Source organism: Pristiophorus japonicus, chromosome 7 (genome assembly GCF_044704955.1).
Source record: "Pristiophorus japonicus isolate sPriJap1 chromosome 7, sPriJap1.hap1, whole genome shotgun sequence".
Taxonomy (NCBI): Eukaryota; Metazoa; Chordata; class Chondrichthyes; family Pristiophoridae; genus Pristiophorus; species Pristiophorus japonicus.
Genome location: NC_091983.1, coordinates 128,356,501 through 128,382,154, shown reverse-complemented (window position 1 = coordinate 128,382,154; position 25,654 = coordinate 128,356,501). Strand labels below are relative to the sequence as shown.

The 25,654-nt window shown below is 46.8% G+C and overlaps 1 protein-coding gene across 1 annotated transcript in view; it reads right to left on the bottom strand.

Moving 5' to 3' along the window:
- The window catches only part of LOC139266852 (uncharacterized), a 41,813-nt gene extending 19,815 nt beyond the window's left edge, over positions 1–21,998 (bottom strand). Inside the window, exon 1 of the mRNA XM_070884459.1 lies at positions 21,854–21,998. The gene's annotated coding sequence lies outside the window, so the exon portion shown is untranslated. The remainder of the gene's footprint in view (positions 1–21,853) is intronic.
- Between the last annotated feature and the right edge of the window lie 3,656 nt (positions 21,999–25,654).

Here is a 25,654-nt window from a genome sequence, read left to right as displayed (position 1 = left end):
TCCTCGACCATAGTCTGGAGGGCCAGGACCACAAACTTAGTGGTGCCTCTCTGGGCACGTTGCTCAACTGAGCACACATGCTGCATTGCCGTACACAGGACTCTAAGTCAGAGTCGATACCGGGCCACCACACGTGGGATCTGGCTATCGCTTTCATCATTTCTATACCTGGGTGTGTGCTGTGGAGATCCGAGATGAATGTCTCCCTGCCCTTTTTGGGTAGCACTACACAGTTACCCCACCACAGGCAGTCTGCCTGAATGGACAGCTCGTCCTTTTGCCGTTGGAACGGCTTGATTAGCTGTTGCATTTCAACGGGGATGCTGGCCCAGCTCCCATGCAGTACACAGTTTTTTACTCGGGACAGCAGAGGATCTTGGCTGGTCCAAGTCCTAATCTGGCGGGCCGTGACAGGTGATTTATCATTTTCAAATGCTTCCATGACCATCAACAAGTCTGCGGGCTGTGACACCATCAACAAGTTTGCAGGCTGCGCCATTTCTACCCCCGTGGTGGGCAATGGTAGCCGACTGAGAGCATCTGCACAGTTCTCGGTGGCTGGCCTGTGGCGGATGGTATAGTTATAAGCTGATAGCGTGAGTGCCTACCTTTGTATGCGGGCTGAGGCATTAGTATTTATCCCCTTGTTTTCAGCGAACAAGGATATGAGGGGCTTGTGATCGGTTTCCAGCTCAAATTTGAGGCCAAACAGGTACTGATGCATTTTCTTTACCCCGAACACACACGCTAATGCCTCTTTCTCAATCATGCTGTAGGCCCTCTCAGCCTTAGACAAGCTCCTGGAAGCATAGGCGACAGGTTGCAACTTCCCCGCAACGTTAGCTTGTTGTAATACACACCCGACTCCATACGACGACGCGTCACATGCTAGCACAAGTCTTTTACACGGGTTATACAATACAAGCAGCTTGTTGGAGCATAAAATGTTTCTGGCTTTCTCAAAAGCAATTACTTGGTTTTTCCCCATACCCAGTTCTCACCTTTGCCCAATAACACATGGAGGGGCTCTAAAAGGGTGCTTAACCCCGGTGGAAGTTACCAAAATAGTTGAGGAGTCCCAGGAACGACCGCAGCTCCGTGACGTTCTGTGGCCTGGGCGCGTTCCTGATAGCTTCTGTCTTGGCGTCTGTGGGCTGAATGCCGTCCGCCGCAATCTTTCTCCCCAAAAACTCCACTTCTGTTGCCATGAAGATGCATTTTGACCTCTTCAGCCGCAGCCCTACGCGATCCAGTCACTGGAGGACCTCCTCCAAGTTTTGTAGGTGCTTGGCAGTGTCCCGACCTGTGACCAATATGTCGTCCTGAAAAACCACCATGTGTGGTACTGACTTGAATAGGCTCTCCATGTTTGTCTGGAAGATCGCTGCAGCCGACTGAATTCCAAACGGGCATCTGTTGTCGATGAACAGTCCCTTGTGCGTGTTGATGCAGGTGAGGCCATTCGAAGACTCCTTGAGCTCCTGCGTCATGTAGGCCGAAGTCAGGTTTGGTGAACGTCTTGCCTCCTGCTAGCATTGCAAATAGGTCGTCTGCTTTAGGTAGCAGGTATTGGTCCTGTAGCGAGAAACAATTAATAGTTACTTTATAATCGCCACAAATCCTGACCGTGCCATCACTTTTGAGTACTGGGACAATTGGGCTGGCCCACTCGCTGAATTCCACTGGGGAGATGATGCCCTCGCGTTGCAGCCTGTCCAGCTCGATTTCCACTCTCTCCCTCATCATGTGAGGTACCGCTCGCGCCTTGTGGTGAATGGGTCGTGCCTCTGGGACCAAATGGATCCGCACCTTCGCCCCGGAAAAGTTTTCAATGCCTGGCTCAAAAAGGGAAGGAAATTTGTTAAGAACCTGGGTACATGAGGCCTCATCGACATGTGATAGCGCTCGGATGTCATCCCAGTTCCAGCTGATTTTGCCCAGCCAGCTCCTTTCAAGCAGTGTGGGGCCATCGCCCAGGACAATCCAGAGTGGCAGTTCATGCACCGTGCTCTCGTAGGTGACCTTGACCATGACGCTGCCCAGGACAGTGATAAGGTCTTTGGTGTATGTTCTCAGTTTCGTGTGGATGGGGCTCAGGGCTGCTCTGAGTGCCTTGTTGCACCACAGTCTCTCAAACATCTTTTTACTCATGATGAATTGGCTAGCGCCAGTGTCTAGTTCCATGGCTACGGGTAAGCCATTCAATTTTACATTTAGCATTATAGGTGGACATTTCATCAAAAATGTGTGCACCCCGTGTGATTCAGCATCTGCCTCATCTCTCTGAGGCTCGAAATTGCTTTAATCCACCATGGACCGATCTTCCTCTGCCACGTGGTGGCTAGCAGGTTTTGCAGAGCTTGCAGCTTGTCTGCAAGCTCGTTGGAGGTGCCCCATTGTTCCACAGCTCTTGCAAACATACCCTATTAAGCGGCATGAATAGGCTGAATGGAAGCCTCCACAACACCAACAAGGTGTGAATTGCCTTGCATTCATCCTTTGTTGGGGACTCTGAGTCATCTGGGTCACCTGAGGCCTGCTTGCAGTTGCAGACTCGTGGTTTCTGCCCTGTACATTTCTGCTCGCAAACACAGTTCCAGTTAATTTATGAACATTGCTAGCACTTGTGTGCTGAGAGATTTGTTTGGTGTTATCACTGGTGGACATAAACGCCTGTGCTATCGCAATGGCCTTACTGAGGGTCGGTGTCTCTACAATCAAAAGTTTTCGTAGGATGGTCTCGTGGTCAATGCCCAGTACAAACAAGTCTCTGAGCATTTGCTCCAGGTAGCCATCAAACTCACATTGTCCTGCAAGTTGCCTTAGCTCGGCGACGTAGCTCGCCACAATACTGACCTTCAGATCGCTGGCACGTGTAGAACTGTTACCTCGCCATCAGCACGCTCTCCCTCAGGTTAAGGTGCTCCCAAACCAGTGTATATAGCTCCTCATATGACTTATCTGTGGGTTTCACCGGAGCCAGAAGATTCTTCATGAGGCTGTAGGTCGGTGTCCCGCAGACCGTGAGGAGGACCGCTCTCCTTTTTGCAATGCTTCCTTCTCCGTCCAGCTCGTTGGCTACAAAGTACTGGTCTAACCATTCAAAATAGGCTTCCCAGTCCTCACCCTCCGAGAACTTCTCCAGGATGCCCACAGTTTGCTGCATCTTTGCTTTGGATTCGTATACTCGTCGCCAGTTATTGTGTTCCTAACACAGATAAGACTGCACACAGGGAGGTTAAAGTAACAGTGACCTCAGTCTTTATTAAGACACTCCAGAATGAGTAACAGGCCATAAGGGCCGGCTTATATACAGTGCTCCCAAGGGATGCTGGGATCCCTTGGGACTTCAGGGCATGCGCTCCCTGGTGGCGGAACATGGGAGTGCATGCTTTACAGATACACAACAAAAACTGTACACAATATTCAAGGTGTGGCCTCACCAAGGCCCAGTACAACTGCAGTAAGACCTCCCTGTTCCTATACTCAAATCCTCTCGCTATGTAGGCCAACATGCCATTTGCCTTCTTCACCGCCTGCTGTACCTGCATGCCAACTTTCAATGACTGATGTACCATATAGTGCAGTAGTCAACTGCCAAATGTGTTACATGTTGAGAAATGGAGCACACATCCTCAGTTGTAGCTTGGAATGATCCGGATGCATAGAATGAAAGTGCAGCTGTAACCTTCACTTCAACTGACAAAGCAGTCCTGCTGATGCTTCTAGGTTGCAGGTCTGCTTTCACCAACTCACAGGTCTCAATTACAACTTATTTGCGGAAACGCAGCCTTTTGACACAGTCTGCATCACTCAGGTGCAGGTACTCGATATATCCGATGTGGGTATAGCCTCCTGCCCATCACCCTACAGGCTTGGAGGTTCGTCATACGGTGATATCGAATGAATTGCCTCCTCTGCAGCACCATCATGCAAAATCTTGCACAAGGTATGGCATTGTCAGTATTGCCCCCATGCTTAAATTTTACCTTTGCAAGAAGCTCAAAACAGCAGGCAGGCAGGACAAGGTTCTTTGTTCTCTCTCCCCACAGGTTTGTATGGACCACACCCAGGTCTGAACAGGTGCAGTGATTGGGAAACCACCCCCCCACCCCACCCCCCCAACCCCCCGGGCTACATTTGATGCATAGTGCAGTCTTGTTATGCCTTCCGATCGCCTTCCACAGCCCCCCACCCACCATGGCTTGATTTGATGGGTAGTGCAGGCTTCTGATGCCTTCTGCTCGCCTTCCACAGCATCCTACCTCCCTCCCTTGCAGCCGAGCCCTGAGCCCCTCTATCCGGGCGCAGGACCGTTTCTGCCGGCCGGCGCTCCGACCCTCGAGCCTGTTTGCTGCCGTTCGGTGGTGGCATGTCAGTTGAAAGAATAGGTAAAGTTACAGAATTCCATCAAACTTCCACTTAATGCGTTATAAGTTAAAAAAAATCTTGGTTGTGTATATTTAAGTCTTCTTGACTCCCTCCAAAACTTCGCTGAAGAACGATGGCATCTTTCTGCACCGATTTTTCAATGCCGCTGCTTTTTTTTAACTCACCAGAAGATTTTTCGGGAATGGTCAGATACACCGACCTAGGAGAATTCTTTTGGGGGGCGCGAAGTTTCATAATTGACAAAAACTGGCACAGACATCGGGTTACACTTCCTATGACGCAAAAAAAGAACTAACCTAAAAAAATCGTAACTAACTGAGTTACGCTGGCGCAGATTCCTTGGGGAAACTTACATTTTTTAACGTATACCACAAAAATGGCATGTGGCAAAAAAACGGCGCAAATCACTGGGAAAAATTGAGCCCTATATTCGGATAATTGAAGTCCCCCATTATCACTACCAGATAGTTCCTGCACCTCTCTGTAATTTCCCTGCAAATTTGCTCCTCTATATCCATCCCACTAATTGATGGCCTATAGAATACATCTAGTAGTGTTAAGGCATCTCTATTGTTTCTTAACTCTAACCAATTAGATTCTATCTTTGACCTCTCCAGGACATCCTCTCTCCAGCATTGTAACATTCTCCTTAACCAATACTGCCACACCACCTCCTTTCTTTCCTTCCCTATCTTTCTTGAACATCTTATATCCAGGAATATTTAGTACTCAATCCTGCCCTTTTTAAACCAGTTCTTCGTTATCGCCACAACATCAAATTCCCATGTGACTATTTGCACCTGCAGCTCTCCAACCTTATTTACTACACTTTGTGCATTCACACACATGCACTATCAACCTATCTTCGACCTTCTTGTATTCTCTCAGTCTGACCCCACCTAATACCATGCTATTTGTTACTCAAGTGTTATCTGTCCCTCCCAATTCTTGGTGCACCTTGTTTCTCCTTTCTAATGCTACAAGCTGATGTCCATCCCCCTGCCAAATTAATATAAAACCTCCCCAACAGCATTAGAACCACCCCCCCCACCCTCATCCACCTGCGAGGATATTGGTACTTGTCTGGCCTGTACAGGTCCCACCTCCCAAGAACCACCTTCCAGTGTCCTAGGAATCTAAAGCCCTCCCTCCTGCACCATCTCTCCAGCCACGCATTCATCTCCTATTTCTATACTCATTAGCTCGTGGCACCGGGAGTAATCCAGAGAGAGAAAGTTGGATCTCTAACCAGCGTACTAAGCTTAAATAAAGGAGTCTATGAAGGTATGAGGGCAGAGTTGGGAAAATAGATTAAAGTGTAGGATGATTGATAAACAGTGGTGTACATTTAAGAAGATATTTCACAACTCTCAAGAAAAATATATTCCAGTGAGGAGGAAAGGGTGTAAGAGAAAAGATAGCCATCCGTGGCTAACTAAAGAAATAAAGGACAGTATCCAATTAAAAACAAGGGCATGCAAAGTGGTCAAAACTAGTGGGAAGACAGAAGATTGGGAAGCTTTTAAAAGCCAGCAAAGAATGACTAAAAAAATTATTAAGAAAGGGAAGATAGACTATGAAAGTAAACTAGCATGAAATATAAAAACAGATAGCAAGAGTTTCTATAGGTATATAAAAAGGAAAAAAGTGGCTAAAGTAAATGTTGGTCCCTTAGAGGACGAGACCGGGGAATTAGTAATGGGGAACATGGAGATGGCAGAAACTCTGAACGAATATTTTGTATCAGTCGTTACGGTAGAGGACACTAACAGTATTCCAACAGTGGATAGTCAAGGGGCTATGGGGGGAGGAAAGTAACACAATCACAATCACTAAGGAGGTGGTACTCAGTAAGATAATGGGACTAAAGGCAGATAAATCCCCTGGACCTGATGGCTTGCATCCTAGGGTCTTAAAAGAAGTAGCAGCAGGGATTGTGGATGCATTGGTTGTAATTTACCAAAATTCCCTGGATTCTGGGGAGGTCTCAGCAGATTGGAAAACTGCAAATGTAATGCCCCTATTTAAAAAAGGAGACAGACAAAAAGCAGGAAACTATAGACCAGTTAGCCTAACATCTCTGGTTGGGAAAATGTTGGAGTCCATCATTAAAGAAGCAGTAGCAAGACATTTGGAAAAGCAAAATTTGGTCAGGCAGAGTCAGAATGGATTTATAAAGGGGAAGTCATGTTTGACAAATTTTCTAGAATTCTTTGAGGATGTAACGAACAGGGTGGATAAAGGGAAACCAGTGGGTGTGGTGTATTTGGACTTCCAGAAGGCATTTGACAAGGTGCCACATAAAAGGTTACTGCACAAGCTAAAAGTTCATGGGGTTGGGGGTAATATATTAACATGGATAGAGGATTGGCTAACTGACAAAAAACAGAGCGTCGGGATAAATAGTTCATTCTCGGGTTGGCAATCAGGTTGGTAACTAGTGGGGTGCCGCAGGGATCAGTGCTGGGACCCCAACTATTTACAATCTATATTATTGGAAGAAGGGACCGAGTGTAACGTAAGTTTGCTGACGATACAAAGATGGGAGGAAAAGCAATATGCGAGGAGGACACAAAAAATCTGCAAAAGGACATAGACAGGCTAAGTGAGTGGCAAAGATTTGGCAGATGGAGTATAATGTTGGAAAGTGTGAGGTCATGCACTTTGGCAGAAAAAAATCAATGAGCAAGTTATTATTTAAATGGAGAAAGATTGCAAAGTGCTGCAGTACAGCGGGACCTGGGGATATTTGTGCATGAAACATAAAAAGATAGTGTGCAGGTACAGCAAGTGATCAGGAAGGCCGATGGAATCTTGGCCTTTATTGCAAAGGGGTTGGAGTATAAATGCAGGGAAGTCTTGCTACAGCTATACAGGGTACTGGTGAGGCCACACCTGGAATACTGCGTGCAGTTTTGGTTTCCATATTTACGAAAGGATATACTTGCTTTGAAGGCAGTTCAGAGAAGGTTCACTAGGTTGATGCCGGAGATGAGGGGGTTGACTTATGAGGAAAGGTTGAGTAGGTTGGGCCTCTACTCATTGGAATTCAGAAGGATGAGAGGTGATCTTATCGAAACATATAAGATTATGGGGGGTCTTGACAAGGTGGATGCAGAGAGGCTGTTTCCACTGATAGGGGAGACTAGAACTAGAGGGCATAATCTTAGAATAAGGGGCCGCCCATTTAAAACTGAGATGAGGAGAAATTTCTTCTCTCAGAGGGTTATAAATCTGTGAAAGTCGCTGACACAGAGAGCTGTGGAAGCTGGGACATTGAATAAATTTAAGACAGAAATAGACTGTTTCTTAAACGATAAGGGAATAAGCGGTTATGGGGAGCGGGCAGGGAAATGGACCTGAGTCATATTAAATGGCGGAGCAGGCTCGAGAGGCCATAAGGCCTACTCCTGCTCCTATTTCTTATGTTCTTATGTACTACCTTTAAGGTCCTGCATAATAATCTCTTTCCTAGCTCAACAACATACCATCTTGACACATTATATCACACTCACTGACACACTTTCCTTTCTCTTGCACGGCAAGATGGCTCATAACCGGTGCATGCAGTCTACACCTGGACCTTCTAAGGGGAGTGTCAGTGGCTCCGTGGAGCATGAACCTGCTTTCTTCTCTCAGAATGACCACATTCTGTCAGTGCCTTTGCTGTTGTCTGTCAACCAGCCAGACCAAACTGCTGCCGTCCATGCTACTTAAGAACATAAGAAGTAGGAGCAGGTGTTGGCCATTTGGCTCTTCAAGGCTGCTCCGCCGTTCAATAAAATCATGGCTGATTTGATCATGGACTCAACTCCACTTTCCCGTCCGCTTCCCATAACCTTTAACTCCCTTATCACTCAAAAATCTGTCTATCTCCGCCTTAAATATATTCAATGACCCAGCTTCCAAAGCTCTCTGGGGCAGAGAATTCCATAGATTTACAACCCTCTGAGAGAAGAAATTTCTCCTCATCTCAGTTTTAAATGGGCGGCCCCTTATTCTTAGACAATGGGCTAGAATCTCCACTTTTTTTGCATGCTTAACACCCACTTAATGCCCATTTTACCGCTGAAATGATGCATAATGCCCATATATCACCCATTTTGGCACAAAATGGAAACTGGCGGGCATTTTTGGGAAACTTATCGCCGAGCATTACTTTCCCCATGTGCTTAATGCCGAGAAAAAATATTAACGCCCGCCCACTTTTTTGGGATGGAATCAGCAGAATGGGCGAATTCAATGCCCATTATATCGCCCAGTGTTACATTCCACACAGATTTAATGCCGAGATTCAATATTAACACCCGCCCACTTTTTTTTGTTGTAAAGAGCATATTTACCGAAACTAGCAGCCATGAGATCGCCCAGTGTCAATTTCAGCACCTTGCACATATATCGCCCATAATATCGCTCGTGCAAAAAAACGGCTATAAAAAGTAGAACTAACCAAAACGAATCACAGTGTTATGGACGCCATATTCCAGATCACATGTCGCGTCCTTTAAAAGGCTGCTGTGCTTCAACCTCGGCGGAGTTCGGATGTACTCTGCAGGTCGTTGGAGTTGATGTGAACATCTGTGAAAACATCTTGACCACACTGTAACTGATTGGAATTGAAGAGGAGTCTTCATCGGGACACTCCTTGTTTGTGACCAATCAGTGGAAAACAGAGAGCTACTGCAACGGGGCCTGTCCTTTCTCACCCTCTCTTGTTGGTGACCAAATACATGCAGCAGACTCAACATCACTGAAGGAACACACCACTGCATTATGAGCCCAATGTAAGAAGTGACAGACAGATGAGGAAGACCAGACATTACACCCCCCGCAAGTACAAGGAGAAGCATTCTTACCTCGACTTGCCCAACACCACCTGCCTTCAGAGACTGTGCTTCCATAAAGAGGTTATCACTGAGGTATGCCAGCTGATAAGGGCAGATCTGCAGCCTGCCAGCACCATCAGTACTGCACTGTCCGTTGAGGTCAAAGTCACCGCGGCACTGTCGTTCTATGCCTCGGGTTCTTTTCAGGTCACAGCTGACGACATTTGCGGACTTTCTCAGCATGCCACACATCGCTGCATTAGACAGGTCACTGAAACCCTGTACGCACGCAGGAGGGACTTGATCAGCTTCCCTATGACCAGGGAGGCACAGAGTGAAAGGGCTCTAGGGTTCTCCAGAATTGCAAACTTCCCCAAGGTGCAGGGAGCAATAGATTGTACGCACATCGCGATGCGGGCGCCTTTTCAGAATGCTGAGGTTTTCAGGAACCACAAGGGATTCCACTCCCTGAATGTCCAACTGGTTGTCGACCACCAGCAAATTATACTGGCAGTGAATGCTCAATTTCCGGGCAGCATCCATGATGCTTACATCCTGCTTGAGAGCACTGTCTCTGACTTAACAATGAGCCACAAGGTCAATGCTGGATGCTTGGTGACAAAGGATATGGCCTCGTCACCTGGCTGAAGACTCCCCTGCTTGACACCTATACCGAGCCGAGAGGCGATACAATGAGAACCACAGAGCAACTCACAAAATTGTGGAGAAAACCATTGGAGTACTGAAGCAGAACTTCAGATGCCTGGACCACACAGGAGGCGAGCTCCAATACCACCCTGAGCAGGTAGCCCAATTCATGGTGGTGTGCTTCATGCTACACAACTTGGCCATCAGGAGGGGACAAGAATTGCCTGATGAGTCTGACAGTCCACCTCATCAGAGAGAGGAAGAGGACGAGGAGGCGGACGCTGACATCGGCCCAGACAATCAGGCTGGCGCTGAAGCCATGCCCCCTCCCCCCTGTAGGCCACATGAAAGGGCCCATGGTAGCATGATAGCTGCAAGAGCCTTACATCAGGAGCTCAGCAATGATCGCTTTGCCTGAAAGAACATTGGTGTTATTTACAAGGCTGACACACTGCTGGGTGTGCAGGTCATACATCAATGGTGGGCATCATCTTGGTGACAGTTAAAGTTTAAATTGATTGAAGTTAAGTGTGATTATACCCGTTGATGTTAAGGAATCATTAGTGTGTAACGGTGCAGCTATCTGAACCAATGTGCTACAAGGTTTTGTTAAATAAAAAACATTTAAACCGCACATTAGACTGAAATCATCAGTATTTCTGTGCAAACCAACTCTTTCCCCCCCACCCAGCTTCTCCTCCCAACCTCTACGCCTTCCCCTTACCCTCCTGACTCCAAGCCGCCTGGCCAAGGAGGTCCTCAGGCGATGCTTCATTGGGGCGGTGGAGGGTGACGGCCGAAGCGCTGCTTGGACGGATACGGGAGAGGATGGTCCCGAGGTGGGAACGTGCTCCGAGCCAGAAGCAAGATGTTGCTGCTGGCTCTCATGTGTGGATGGCAATGGGGGTGCGTCACCTTGGGGTGCAGTGCGGTGCTCCTGGACCACTGGGAGCCCTCTGCCACCAATGTTCCTGGCTACCAGCTCCAGGGCCTCCTCCATCCCTTCCATGTTATATCTTATTTGTTGGAAAAAAACTAGGTGCCAACTATGTTCTTGGTGCTTAGTGGGCTTTTTGCTACTGGTGAATCTCCATCGTGTGTCCCACAACAGCCAGATAAGTACAACCACAGCCACACACACTTTCAGTGCCTCTGAGTTCCCTATCTCTCTTTCTCCTCTTCTGCGCATGTCATGATGATCCTTGACTTCCTGAATTGCAGGAATCGCGCGTTGCCATGCTGTTGCTAAGGATAGCCACACTTTACGGCAGAAGGTCAAAAAATGTTAATGCTACCGCCCATTTGATATCGCTTGCGGTAATGCCCATTTTCAAAAATGTAAACTAGATGTTTTGAGAATGGGCGAGAAGCCGGCAATCTGAAAATCCTTTTTTATCGTCCATGCCGGAAATAACGCTAATTTTTGGGCGATAAGCACAAAAGTGGAGGTTCTAGGCCTATGTCCCCTAGTTTTAGTTTCCCCTATGAGTGGAAATATCCTCTCTGCATCTACCTTGTCGAGCCCCCTCATTATCTTATAAGTTTCAATAAGATCACCTCTCATTCTTCTGAACTCCAATGTGTATAGGGCCAACCTAATCAACCTCTCTTCATTATTCTACCCCCTCATCTCCGGAATCAACCTAGTGAACAGCCTCCAATGCAGGTATATCCTTCCTTAAATACGGAGATCAAAACTGTATGCAGTACTCCAGATGTGGCCTCACCAATACCCTGTACAGTTGTAGCAGGACTTCTCTGCTTTTATACTCTATCCCCCTTGCAATAAAGGCCAACATTCCATGCTGAAATGGTGCAGCCCACAGCCGGGTCTTCTAGGCCCAGAGCTGCTCGAGGTTGTGCTGCAAGACAATCTGCAGTCTCGCCAATGGAATGCCAACAGCCTTCCAACAGCCATGCTGCAATCACTGGGATAGCACTCTGTAGGAGCACTAAAACAGGCAAAAGCACATGGAAGACAAACACTAAGGGAATGCACAAGAGTGATTAGTTGACTTTATAATGTAATATTGGAATTAATCATTTATAAATAATGTTTGGAATATTTGTTTTGTGGTGGCTTTCATTTAAGCATTATGGCCAAAAGGATGCTGTGATATTCTATGACAGAGAGATGGTAAGGTGGGGAAGTGTTGAGCAATGGGGATCTGGGGTTTCATTCAGTGGAATCGGACTCTGATGATATGCTCATGGACGGACGGTCTGGAATGAGCATTTTCAGGCTGCCTTCTCCCTTCCTCCTCCTCCTCTGCTTTCTCCTCTTCCTCTTCTTCTTCCTCTTCCTCCTCTGCCTCCTCCTGAGGTGGTCGGCCATTTAGGACTAAGATGAGGGAAAACTTCTTCACTCAGAAGGTGGTGAATCTTTGGAATTCTCTACCCCAGACGGCTGTGGAGGCTCAGTCTTTGAGTATATTCAAGACAGATATCAATAGATTTTTGAATACTAAGGGAATCAAGGGATATGGGGACAGTGCAGAAAAGTGAACTTGAGGTAGAAGATCAACCATGATCTTATTGAATGGTGGAGCAAGCTCGAGGGGCCGAATGGCCTATTCTTGTTCCTAATTCTTGTGTTCTCATGTTCTTATAACCCGTGTTGGCAAGGGCTGCGCCCTCATGATGGCCAAGTTGTGGAGGATGCAGCAGACCACCATAAATTGGGACATCAACTCCGGTGATTACTTGAGAGCTCCTACTGGGAAGGGGGGGGTGGGTGGGGGGGAGGGGTGGCGGGCTGGGGGAGGTTAAGACAGCAGAACTGTTGCTTCAGCACCATGATACTCTGTACACTGAGGTTCCTTGTAGCAGCATGGCTGTCATTATGATTGCTGGGCACGAGTGGTGGGGTTGCGGAGGGGAATCATCAGCCAGGTGTAGTGTGGTAACCGTTGAGTTCGATGTAGTTGCTTGAAAATTGCTGGCGCAACGGACTGAGGCAGGAAGAAAGCATTATGACTGCTGTCAGAATGTCGGGCATTCACCATCCCAATGTGCTGGGCGTGGTCGCACACCACCTGCAACTTAATTGAGTGGTAGCATTTATGATACATCTCAGCGCCTGCAAAGCCAAGTGTGAAGTCGATGGCATCCAGCACCATGCGGAAGTCGGATATCCTCACAAAGCCACATGCATGCTCCTTGTGCTTCTCTCTGCTTAGAGAGAAGACAATGAATGCCCTTCTGCTAGAGTACAGAGCCTCTGGATGCAGTGATGGACAGCAAACTGCGAGATTTTTGCCATGTCACTTGTTCCAGCCTGGAAAACTCTACTGGTGAAAAATTCATGGCCACGGTCACATTGAGAGCCATTGCAGCACCGTCATCACCCTGCTTTTAGGCTCCAGGTTTGGTTGCAAAAGGTGGCAGAGTTCTGTGACCATCTCCTTGGTGAAATGGAGCCGCCGAACACACTGCTCCTGCCTTATGTGCAGGTAGGAGAACATAAGAACATAAGCATTAGAAGCAGGAGTAGACCATAAAGCCATTCGAGCCCGCTCTGCCATTCAATAAGATCATGGTTGATCTTCGACTTCAACTCCACTTTCCTGCCCTATCCCCATATCTCTTGATTTCTCTAGGGTACAAAAATCTATCTATCTCAGCCTTGATTATACTCAACGACTGAGCATCCACAGCCCTTTGGGGCACAGAATTTCAAAGATTCACAACCCTTTGAGTGAAGAAATTTGTCCCTAAATGGCCGACCCCTTATCCTGAGACTGTACCCCCCCCCTAGTTCTAGACTCTCCAGCCAGGGGAAACAACCTCTCAGCAGCTATCCTATCAATCCTCCTCAGAATCTTATGTTTCAATCAGATCACCTCTCATTTTTCTGGAGAGTATAGGCCCAATCTACTCAATCTCCCCTCAGAGGACAACCCTCTCATTCCAGGGATCAATCTAGTGAACCTTCATTGCACCACATCTAAGGCATGTATGTTCTTTCTCAGATAAGGAGGCCAAACTGTGCATAGTACTCTGAGGTGTGGTCTCACCAAAGACCTATATAATTATAGTAAGACATCTTTACTCTTCTACTCCAACTACCCTTGCAATAAAGGCCAAGATGCCATTTGCCTTCCCAAATGCTTACTGTACCTGCATGCTAATTTTTTATGTTTCCTGTACGAGGACACCTAAATCTCTCTGAACACCAACATTTAATAGTTTCTCACCATTTAAAAATATTATGCTTTTCTATTGTTCCCCTACCAAAGTGAATAACCTCACATTTCCCTACATTATAATTAGTGGAGTGAGCCTAGGCCAAACTTTATTGTCCATTCGACTGCACCTGATATTGGTCCCCTTGTTCAGCACTAAGCCAATCAGCAACGCGTTTAGCGCTGATATCAGTGTTCCAATCATGTTAATGAGCAGGCCGCACGAATTTTGCGTGCTGCCTAGAACGGGCACAGGCAAAGAGCGCTGGCCGGTGCCATCACCAGTTTTCGGGCCTTTTACAATTTCTAGGCAAATGTGAGACAATGAGACAAGGGCAGCGGAGAGGGATAAGGAAAGGAAGGAGAAAATCTGAAAAATTGTAAAGTATTCTAAAAAAAAAATCAATAAAAAGAGAATCGTGAAATTTGAGGTGGGGGTCCCTGAAAGGAGCTGACAGTGAATTAGTGGAGGAAAATGTAAATTGGGAGAAATCATCATCATCATCATCATCATCATCATCGGCAGTACCTCGGAGTTGAGGAAGACTTGCTTTCACTCTAAAAATGAGTTCTCAGGTGACTGAGGAGTCCAATGCGGGACCTACAATCTCTGTCACAGGTGGGGCAGATAGTGGTTGAAGGAACGGGTGGTCGGGGGGCCTGTGTTGACGCATGCTCCTTCCGCTGTCTACGCTTGGTTTCTGCTTGTTTTTGGCAATGGGACTCGCGGTGCTCAGTGCCTTCCCAGATGCTCTTCCTCCACTTTGGGCGGTCGTGGGCCAGGGATTCCCAGGAGTCAGTGGGGATGTTGCACTTTGTCAAGGGTGTTCTTGAAGCATTTCCTCTGCCTACCTGGGGCTCACTTGCCGTGTCGGAGCTCCGCGTATAACGCTTGTTTTGGGAGTCTCGTGTCGGGCATGCGAACAATGCGGCCTGCCCAATGGAGCTGATCAAGTGTGGTCAATGCTTCGATGCTGGGGATGTTGAGCGAGAACACTGATGTTGGCGGGTCTCTTGCCAGTGGATTTGCAGGCTCTTGCAGAGGCAGCACTGGTGGTATTTGGCAGAAATACTTAACAAGCATCAGCGTTTCTAAAAGATTGAGGAGGAGTTATATTCTGTTGGCTTAAAGCAAGGTGGGAGCTAATAGAATAAATACCGGAGGCATAAACAATGTTCTTGCGAAGCTCAGAGATGGTTGTCCTGCCTTGAAGTAATTTTTTTAAATACCTGCACAACATCACTACATGCTTCAGATTTATTTACATTTTATGCCAATTTTCCTCCTTTTAAGCCCTTGAAATTACTCAATGTGAAATTAAATGGATTAAAGCCTTCATCAAAATACTAGACAAAGGAATTGCATATGAATATTTTCAGCTTTGAAATACCAATATTCGCATATCAAGGCCTTATTTTGTACCTTATTTTACTCTTTTATTTCATTTATTGATGCCCCTAATATTTGCTGATTATCAAAAATGTCTCCATGCATCAATAAAAGGCTACATAAAACATTCTTAACCAATACTGAAGAGCACGGATAGCAATCACTCTCATTGTGACTTATGTATCATTATAAAACTGATCTTTTTCTACATGTCCAAGAACGGATAATTTAATTTTACATGTCAGGAATGCTTATTTTCCATCAAGCGTGGGAAGTGTAAACCTTTCAAACCTTGTTGGGAGATGTCTGGGATTGAGATATCACTGATTTATGCTCAACATAATTTATGAGTAGAGTTTTGCAATTTGTTGTGATTTTTAAGCAGTGTAACTTATTCTTTAACAAAACATTTCTTGCCAATGGGCAACTATCTTTATCTGAGAAAGCCACCAACCTGCGTGGGCTGGCAGAGGCCTGATTGTTTTCCCATTGCCCTCTAACACAAAAGCCCCAATAAAAGCCTGATAATGACCTTTGGATGAAGTGATTTACTTTTATCGGGGATTACTAGTGATAGATTAAACATACTCAACGCTGTGTTTAAATGTTTAATAAAAGCCTCATAATAAATTTTTTAGCCCTTTCAATTGTTACAAATTAATCTGAAATCAAGTTAAATCCATTATATCTAGAATTAAATTACGAGGAACAAATAACTAAATAAATAATAGAAATGGCAGTGTTGGGACCAAAGTTTCCTCTGATTTTTAATTTTGGTGCACAGTTCCTTTAAACTTGCTGTGCGGTACATGCGCGGTAGTTTTTCCAGCAGAACAGCTGGCAAGCGGCCCACGTAGGACCTCCTGATCGTTGCGTGGCTGCGCAGCTGATGGAGGAGTGTAGGTCGGGACTCATATGTGGGAATGTGTGGTCAGTGATACTCCCGAATTTCCACAGCTGCAGGAAATGCCATTGCCTTGAGGACCACTCTGCCACCAAGACCACTTGGCTCCAGACCTCATTACAGCCTTGGTCCAAATATGGACAAAAGAACTGAATTGCAGAGGTGAGGTGAGAGTGGCTGCCCTTGACATCAAGGCAGCATTTGACGAATTGTGGCACCAAGGAGCCCTAATAAAATTGAAGTCAATGGGACAGGGGACAACTTTCCTCTGGCTGGAGTCATACCTAGCACAAAGGAAGATGGTTGTAGTTGTTGGATTTCAATCATCTCAGCTGCAAGAGTTCCTCAGGGCAGTGTCCTAGGTTCAACCATCTACAGCTGCTTCATCATTGACATCCCCTCCATCATAATGTCAGAAGTGGGGATGTTCGCTGATGATTGTGTAAAGTCCTGACCCTGCAGCACAGATTTACATGAGGCACATGCTGAAGTCAAGGTCACTCTGGACCTGCACCTTTATTTCACAGCTCTCGAGTGCCACACTTGCCTGAGACCTGCCTTTATATACCTGTGTGGAACAGGTATGCAGTGTTTCCTGCAAGTGCACCCCTGGTGGTAAAGTATGCTTGTGGTTACAGGTCATAGCTAGTTACAGTTATATATAGCATGGTAAGATACAGTTATATACAGTAGTGTGAGATACATGACATCACCCTCCCCCAAGGTCTTATTGTCTTTATAGATTCAGTCTCTCAGGTGGTCTACACTCTCACGTGGAGCGTCTTAGTCGTGGTTCAGTTGTTTGCCTTGGTGCCTGTTTTTCTTTCGGTGTGATTATTGATATCTCGCCTGGGCTGTCTGTTGAGATTGCCCTTTCCTCAGGTTGTTCCCTCTGTCTGTCCACCAGGTGTGGTGTGAGTTCCACATTGTAGTCTGCCTCTGGTTCTGCAGTGTTGTTGGTGAATCTACTTTTTACTTGGTCTACATGCCTCCAGCAGGTTTGGCCATTGTCCATTTGTACAACCAGTAGCCTGTTTCCCTCCTTGCCTGTTACTGTCCCTGCAAGCCATTTGGGACCCCTGCCATAGTTTAGCACAAACACTTTGTCCCCTATCTCATTCCACCTCCCCCTCAAATTTCGGTCATGGTACTCAGTTAGCTTCCGGCGCTTTGCCTCAACAATTTCATGCATGTCTGGGAGGATTAACGAGAGCCTAGTCTTTAAGGTCCGTTTCATCAATAGTTGCACGGGGGGAACCCCAGTCAACGAATGCAGACGAGATCTGTATGCCAGCAGCAGTCGTGACAGGCGACTCTGCAGCGTGGGAACTTGGATTTTTAGCATGCCTTGTTTAACGATTTGCACTGCTCGCTCTGCCTGGCCATTGGAGGCCGGCTTGAATGGTGCCGTCTTAACGTGATTTATGTCGTGGTCAACAATAAAATCTTGAAATTCTGCGCTGGTGAAGCACGGACCATTATCATTGACCAATATGTCAGGAATTCTATGCGTTGCAAACATGGTTCTAGGGCTCTCCACAGTGGTGGAGGTGGTGCTCGAGTTTAAAATGCTGCACTCGATCCATTTTGAAAATGCATTGACTACTACGAAGAACATTTTGCCCATGAATGGGCCCGCATAGTCTACATGCACCCGCGACCACAGTTTGGTGGGCCAGGGCCAGGGGCTTAGGGGGGCCTCCCTGGGGGCATTACTGAGTTGGGCACAAATGGTGCACCTTCGGATGCAGAGCTCCAAGTCTGCGTCAATGCCAGGCCACCAGACGTGGGATCTGGCTATGGCCTTCATAAGGACGATCCCCGGGTGCTCGCGATGGAGCTCCCAGACAAATGCCTCTCTGCCTCGCAAGGGCATAACTACTCGGCTGCGCCACATCAGGCAGTCTGCCTGTAGTGATAGTTCATGCATGCGTCTATGGAAAGGTTTGATCTCCTCGGGGCAGGCATCGCGAGCCTCTGCCCAGTCACTAGTTAAAACACATCTTTTGACTAAGGATAACGTGGGTCGTCGAGGCTCTGATTTGGCGAGCCGTCATGGGCGAACCTGTGGATTCAAAGGCATTGATTGCCATGACCATCTCACAGTCCTGTTCGTCGGACCCTTCCGTGGTCGCCAGGGGTAGCCTGCTAAGTGCGTTGGCACAGTTGTCTGTGCCTGGCCTGTGCCTTATTGTGTAGTCGTAAGACGCCAGCATGAGTGCCCACCACTGAATGCGCACCGAGGCGTTGGCGTTTATTGCCTTGCATTCGGATAGCAGGGACGTGAGGGGTTTGTGGTCGGTTTCTAATGCGAACTTGGCCCCGAAAAGGTATTGTTGCATCTTTTTGACACCGTACATGCACACGAGCGCCTCCTTCTCAACCATACCATACCCGCGCTCCGCCCGCGAAAGGGACCTGGAGGCATAAGTAATGGGTTGTAATTTACCCGTATCATTGACATGCTGTAAAAAGCACCCGACCCCATACGCTGATGCATCACATGTAAGAACTAGCTTTTTAGGCTAAAACATTGTTGGAGCATAGAAGGTTGCATGCCTTATTGAAGACGCGTTCTTGGGCGTCCCCCAAACCAATCGCACCCCTTTCTGAGTAGCACGTAAAGAGGCTCCAGCAGCGTGCTCAAGTTCTGCATAAAGTTCCCAAAGTAATTGAGTAGCCTGAGAAAGGCGCGCAGTTCCGAGACATTCCGGGGCCTGGATGCCAGACGAATTGCTTCGGTTTTGGATTCTGTTGGGCGGATCCCATCAGCGGCAATCCTTCTGCCCAAAAATTCAACCTCGGGCGCGAGAAACAGACACTTGGATTTCTTAACTCTAAGGCCTACCCAATCCAATTGACTTAGTACTTCCTCCAAATTGCCGAGATAGGAGTCGGTGTCCCTGCCCGTGATGAGTATATCATCTTGAAACACAACCATCCCCGGGATGGACTTGAGCAGACTCTCCATGTTGCGCTGGAATATAGCAACTGCCGACCTGATGCCGAATGGGCATCGATTGTACATAAAAAGGCCTCGATGTGTATTGATGGTGGTGAGTAGCTTAGACTCTTCGGTCAGTTCTTGCGTCATGTATGCAGATGTGAGATCTAGTTTCGAGAAAAGTTTTCCTCGAGCCAATGTGGCAAATAGGTCCTCCGCTCTGGGCAGTGGGTATTGGTCCTGTAGGGAGACTCTGTTTATGGTAGACTTGTAATCCCCACAGATTCGTACAGATCTATCAGGCTTCATGACGGGGATGATGGGACTTGTCCAGTCGCTAAATTCCACGGGTGAGATAATGCCTTCCCACAGAAGCCGGTCCAGTTCGTGTTCAATCTTTCCCTCATCACATAAGGCACAGCTCTAGCCTTGTCTGGCATCCTGTGTGATGTAGATTTTAACTTTAGCCCCTTTGAAGGTGCCCACACTTGGCTGAAAGAGATGTTCAAATCGACTTAGAACTGTTGAGCAGGAAGTCCGTTCCTCTGACGACATGACGTGAATATCATCCCATTTCCAATTAAGTTCTGCTAGCCAGCTTCTCCCGAACAGGGCTGGGAGATCTCCAGGGACAATCCACAGGGGAAGTCGGTTCACCATCCCTTTGTGTGTGACTGAGAGCATGGTGCTGCCAAGGACTGGGACGATTTCTTTGGTATAGGTCCTTAGTTTGGTGTCGATCCTTGTGAGTTTTGGTCTGTTCCTTTTGTGCGGCCACAGCTGTTCAAATTGTTGGACGCTCATGAGAGATTGACTAGCTCCCGTGTCCAGTTCCATGTTGACGGGTATCCCGTTGAGTAGGACCCTCATTATTATTGTAGGCGTCTTGTTGTAAGAACAGTGGACATTGATCGCATTGACCCGCTGTACCTCGGCGTCCCGGGCACTGTCCCCACCGTCTTCTGGTCTGCTTTCCGACCCTTCCGCTTCGTATACCAGCCGAGCTGCTGTTTTTCTGCACATGCGAGCCAGATGCCCTGTATAGTTGCAGTTTCTGCAAACAGCATACTGAAATCGACACCCCCTTGTTAAGTGCCTTCCCCCACATCTCCAGCACAGGCCGCTTCTATTGTTTCCGAAGGATGAGCTGCGTCTGGCTGATCTCTCTTGAGCTTCTCTCAGTCTGTAGCTGATTGCTCGCATTGTGGGTTGATGAGGTGTGAACGGCCGTTCATGTGGCCCTTGATGGCTTCTTGCATCACTGCCTGCTGTTGAAGGCCTGCTCTCCTGCCTTTGTCTGTGTGTGGGGGTAGCGGCTTGTTTCACGCTGTGAACCCCTTGTTCCGATGTTTCATTAGTTGTCACACCCGCAGTATAGATCAACCTCGTTTCTTCTTCTCCTGCCAAGAACGTCTGTGCAACCAGTGCTGCTGCCTCTAGAGTCAAGTTCTTGGTCTCTATAAGCTTTCGGAATATGTCTGCGTGGCCTATTCCTTCAATAAAAAAGTCTCTCAGTACTTCTCTCCTTAGTTCATCGGAGAACTCACATAAACTAGCCAGCCTCCGAAGTTCCACCACAAAGTTGGGTATGCTCTGGCCCACACAGCATCTGTAGTTGTAGAACCTGTGTCTGGCCATGTGTAGGCTGCTCGCTGGCTTCAGCTGGTCTCTCACCAGTGTGCTCAACTCCTCAAACGACTTGCTTGCTGGTTTCTCGGGTGCCAGCAGGTCCTTCATTAAAGCATATGTTTTCGAGCCACAGCTGGTCAAGAGATGGGCTCTTCTCTTGTCTGCCCTATCGTCGCCCAACCAGTCTTTGGTTACAAAGCTTTGCTGGAGCCTTTCTATAAAGTCCTCCAAATTGTCTCCAGCATTGTATTTCTCATCTGAGCCGTTGGTAGTCATTCTGTGCATTGTGTGATCCCGTAACTCGTCGCCACTGTAAAATCCTGACCCTGCAGTAGCTTACACGAGGCACATGCTGAAGTCAAGATCACTCTGGACCTGTGCCTTTATTTCACAGCTATCGAGTGTCACACTTGCCTGAGACCTGCCTTTATATACCTGTGTGGAACAGGTATGCAGTGTCTCCTGCAAGTGCACCCCTGGTGGTAAAGTATGCTTGTGGTTACAGGTCATATCTAGTTACAGTCATGTATAGCATGGTAAGATACAGTTATATACAGTAGTGTGAGATACATGACAGATTGCACAGTGTTCAGTTCTATTCGCAACTCCTCAGATAATGAAGCGGTCCATGCCTGCAGGCAGCAAGACATCCCACTGGTGCAAAATCCAGCCTTACTGCTCCAGAGACCCGGAGATTAGAGTAGAATTTTTTAAACATTGATTTCAGCCCTGCTCCTCGATAGCCTCCGTGAAGATAAACTTTTTTTGTTATAATTAAGGATGGCTTTGCATTCTTGTTGCCACTTTTTGGGCATAAGTTATTTCTTATTAAATGGGTCCTGGTTCTTCAATGCCTCATTCGTAATAAGTTTCTCCTCAAACAAAATAAGATTTTCTAAATACTATCTCATGAAGCAGTATCCCTTCAAACCTTACCTTCATACAAATTGTTATTGATAGTAGCCTCATAGTTCCTCAGGGGATGGGGCTTCCATCAGTCTCCTGCCATATTTCCAGTGGGAGACTGGTGGAACCTGCAGAAAAATTACAAAGACCCTAGTTTCAGCAGATCTGTGCTATTTCCGGGAGTTTCCTCAATGAAGGGACAAAACTTCCATTTGCCCCTTGCAGGGCAAATGACTGCCAGTGGATGGAGCTACCTCCCTAAACCAAGAGTTCCCATTCATCAGGCTCCAATGGGACCTAGAGTAGTATTTGTTATTCTAAGTTGGCTGGAGACATACTGGTCTCTACAAGGGTGAATATGGGCCCGACTGATGTGTCTAGGCCAGGGAAATGGACTAGATCCCCGAGCAGTAGGGACAGCTTGTCGGGTGGTCTAAATGTTAGTGCCAAGGAACTCCATGATCTCCTCACACTTGCTGTTGGAGGTGAGGATGTACAGAGCAGTGGAAAGTGGTTTAAGAATACAGTTAGTAGTGGAGAAAAGAAACTGGTATTTATCTTTGCTCTCATGGATGATCCCGAAATAATGACTGGTTTTGAGGAGACCAAACCCATTAGTGCTTGATGTAGTGATGGATGTTTACATCAGTTATAGACCAGATGCTAAAGTCTACACTTCTTTGACTTGTGGGAGCGAAGGTGGGGACTACACCAGGGGAAATAATCAGGGTGGAAGAGAGTCAGGGGGTGAAATGGCATACCGCCCCCGGTACCAGCCATGAGGTGGGAGTTCCTGCGCCAGGTGTGTAGTTCCCAACCTGCATCCTATATTCGGGTTACCGCCCCCGAGAGCAAGTAGAGCTCAAAATATCATGCATGGACCCCGCAATGTGCAATCAAGAAGGCTGCGACTTAAGTCGGCAATTTTTTTTATTTTTCGCTGCCGCACCTCCCATTTAATTTTTATCCTGTGACTAGCCGACAGTCCGGGTCGCGCCCTGTGAAGCTATCATGGGCATTATTTCATGGAGCACGACCTAATTTTTGCTCCGGGGCAAAGACGGGTCGCTGCGCACAGTGATGTCATTGTCATCGCTGCCACAGCGCCCCAGGGTGTTACCGGTAGGAACAGGGCGCTACCAGTTAGAGCTGCCGCTAAACTCCCGTGAACTTTTCGGGAGTCGGTCACGGCGCTGTGCACAAGCACAAAGTCTTTTGCATCCGATACAACTTTTTCCCCCATGCCTCTATTTATGAAGCCCAGGATCCCGTATGCTTTTTTTTAACCACTTTCTCAACCTGCTCTGCCACTTTCAATGATTTGTGCACATATATCCCCAGTTCTCTCCATTCATGCAACCCCTTTAGAATTGTACCATTTAATTTATAGTGCCTCCTCGTTCTTCCTACTAAAATGTATCACGTTGTACTTTTCTGCATTAAATTTCATCTGCCACATGTCTGACCATCCCATCAGCCTGAATATGTCCTCCTGAAGTCTATCACTATCCTCCTCATTGGTCACTATACTTCGAAGTTTTGTCTCAATGCAAATTTTGAAATTGTGCCCTGTACACCCAAGTCCAAGTCATTGATATATATCAAGAAAAGCAGTGGTCCTAGTACCGAACCCTGGGAAACACCACTGTATAACTTCCTCCAGTCCGAAAAACAACCGTTCACCATTACTTTCTATTTCCTGTCACGTAGCTAATTTCGTATCCATGCAGCTGCTTTCCCTTTTAATTCCATGGGCTTCAACTTTGCTGGCAAGCCTAATATGTGGCACTTTATCAAATGCCTTTTGGAAGTCCATGTAACCACATCAACTACATCGTCCTCATCAACTCTCTCTGTTGCCTCATCAAAAAACTCATTCAAGTTAGTTAAACATGATTTGCCTTTGACAAATTTGTACTGGCTTTCCTTAATTAATCCACACTCTTCCAAGTAACTGTTAATTTTGTCCTGGATTATCATTTCTAAAAGCTTCCCCACTACCAAAGCTAAACTGACTGGCTTGTAGTTGCTGGATTTATCCTTACACCCTTTTTTGAACAATGGTGTAACATTTGCAATTCTCCGGTCCCCTGACATCCCCCACCCACCGTATCTAAGGAGGATTGGAAGATTATAGCCAGTACCTGCGCAATTTCCACCTTTATTTCCCTCAGGTGGCTCACCACCACTTTCTCAAGGGAAATTAGGGATGGGTAATAAATGCTGGCCTTGCCAGTGATGCCACATCCAATGAACGAAAAAAAAATGCCCTCTGCCTCCATGCGTAGATCTTCATTGTGATCCCTAATCGGCCCCACCGAAGACTTTTGGATTTCCTTTTATGTTAGCTGACAATCTATTCTCATACTCTCTATTTGCCTATCTTATTTCCTTTTTCACTTTCCCTCTGAACTTTCTATATTCAGCCTGGTTCTCACTTGTATTATCAACCTGACATCTGTCATATGACCCCTTTTTCTGCTTCATCTTATTCTCTATCTCTTTCATCATCCAGGGTGCTCTGATTTTAGTTGCTCTAACTCTCCCCTTCATGAGAATGCACCTCGACTGTACCCGAACCATCTCCTCTTTAAAAGCAGCTCATTGTTCGATTAGCTATGGAAAAGGACAAGGCACAATCTAGAGTAAAAATATGTAATTGCAGGAAGGTCAGTTTCAATGAGTTGAGAATGGATCTGGCCCGGGTAAATTGGCCTACCAATCTTAGATTCCAATTTACCCGGACCAGATCCATTCTCAACTCATTGAAACTGACCTTCCTGCAATTACATATTTTTACTCTAGATTGCGCCTTGTCCTTATCCATAGCTAATCTAAACCTTATAATACCGTGATCACTGTTCCCTTACTGACACTTGCTCCACTTGACCCACCTCATTCCCCAGAAGCAGATCCAGCAATGCCTCCTTGCGCATTGAGTCGCATACAAACTGATTAAGAAAGTTCTCTTGAACTCGCTTCAGAAATTTTTCTCCTCTCTGCCCTTTACACTATTACTATCCCAGTTTATATTAGAGTAGTTGACGTCCCCCATTATCACTGCTCAATAGTTCTTGCACCTCTCTGCAATTTCCCTGCAAAATTGCTCCTCTATATCCATCCTACTAGTTGATGGCTATAGAATACACCTGGTAGTGTAAGGGCACCTCTATTGCTTCTTATTGCCCCTGCCCCTGCCTCACCTCATCTGCTGCTGAAACCCTCATCCATACCTTTGTTATCTCTAGACTTAACTACTCCAATGCACTCCTGGCTGGCCTCTCACATTCTACCCTACGCAAACTTGAAGTCATCCAAAACTCGGCTGCCCATGTCCTAACTCGCATCAAGTCCCACTCACCCATCACTCCTGTGCTCGCTGACCAACATTGGCTCCCGGTTAAGCAATGCCTGATTTCAAAATTCTCATCCTTCTTTATAAATCCCTTCATGGCCTCACCCCTCTCTATCTCTGTAATCTCCTTCAGCCTCACAATTCTCTGTGAAATCTGTGCTCCTCTAATTCTGTCCTCTTGAGCATCCCTGATTATAATCGCTCAACCATTGGTGGCCGTGCCTTCAGCTGCCTAGGCCCTAAGGTCTGGAACTCCCTCCCTAAACCTCCCCGCCTCTCGACCTCTCTTTCCTCCTTTAAGATGCCCCTTAAAACCTACATCTTTTATCAAGCTCTTGGTCATCAGCCGTAATTTCCTCTTATGTGGCTCGCTGTCAAATTTTGGTCTTATAACAAACATTCCTGTGAAGCGCCTTGGGATATTTTACTTCATTAAAGGTGCTATATAAGTACAAGTTGTTGCTGTTGTTGTTAAG